The 1,115-nt window shown below is 44.2% G+C and overlaps 1 protein-coding gene across 2 annotated transcripts in view; it reads left to right on the top strand.

Moving 5' to 3' along the window:
* The window catches only part of LOC135901960 (oxysterol-binding protein-related protein 11-like), a 30,793-nt gene that overhangs the window by 1,853 nt on the left and 27,825 nt on the right, over positions 1–1,115 (top strand). The gene's annotated exons all lie outside the window — the stretch shown is intronic.

The raw sequence follows: 1,115 nt of genomic DNA, 5'->3' as shown, positions 1-1,115 counted from the left end.
ATCACACGCGGCGCCGAAGAAAACGGAAGAGGCGTTCCTCCTGTGGCACATTCTTTCGCCGTGGTCTGGCCGTTCGAACACATATGAGTCAATCTGGCCCAGCCTTTACGGAACTGGTAGTGATGACACGCATTTTATCTTGTGTTATTCCCCGACGTCCTAGAAGTTGCCTCAGGAAACACGCGTACGCGGGACATTCGTCGTGTGTGGGAGTCTTGGCAGGGGGTCCGCTATCATGCAGCATGTACAGATATATGAAAAACGACATGTTGCGCGCCTTGAATTGTTGCGCCTTGTGAAGTGACTGCTGTGTATGCGGCGTACTAATGAATACCAGATTAAACAAATCTGAGATCATTATGCAAATCACAGAGGTAGAAAATAATACGAAGTTCTTATTCTTCAACAGTTATTCTGTTTTTGTCAAGTGAATTTAGACCAAGACTCACGCGGGCCGAAGGCTACTGAACATTCACCGTCAGTTTGTTAATTGAAGAAGTTTACGCAGCGTGAGGGCATAAGGTCATATTTTCTGCAAAATCATCTCATTGTGTGTGCTCTTATCTATAATTCCCACTCTTCAAGTAAATATGCATTATGAAGTGCACAACAAAAGCGCAAGCGTGCTTGTACGTGTTGTGTACAGACCAGTACAGGATAATCGGTGCTATTTCGATGAAGCATACAGCAACGCTAAATCTCGGTGAAAGAAGCCGAAATTTATTTTAAGAAACTCACGAAGTTCAAACGCGCATGATATAGAATCTATGCGAAGCGAAGCTTGAGTAAAGCGGTTAATTAAATTCTTTACAGCTAACTGTGATGCCAGGCTAAAGTTCAGGACCAGTTCCAGCCTCTCGGGACCACGGATCACTTGAGCGAATTCACTATCAACGCAACTTGTACTATCAGCGGTTTTATACACGATGCGCAGTACACGCAACGTTGGCTATAAAATACTAAATACTACTTTGCATGATCCATAGCGAGCACCTTTTCGCTTTATGAAATAACCATCCTGAACGCAAACTGAACGTACGTTTCGAACGATCTCTTATCGCGGCCCTACAAACGAAACGAGAAGCGAAACTGCGCCACAGTTAAAAGCATGGTTA

The sequence above is a fragment of the Dermacentor albipictus genome, chromosome 9, assembly GCF_038994185.2.
Source record: "Dermacentor albipictus isolate Rhodes 1998 colony chromosome 9, USDA_Dalb.pri_finalv2, whole genome shotgun sequence".
NCBI classification, from domain to species: Eukaryota; Metazoa; Arthropoda; class Arachnida; order Ixodida; family Ixodidae; genus Dermacentor; species Dermacentor albipictus.
The sequence above is the reverse complement of the archived record's forward strand: the minus strand, read 5'-3'. Positions and strand labels throughout refer to the sequence as shown.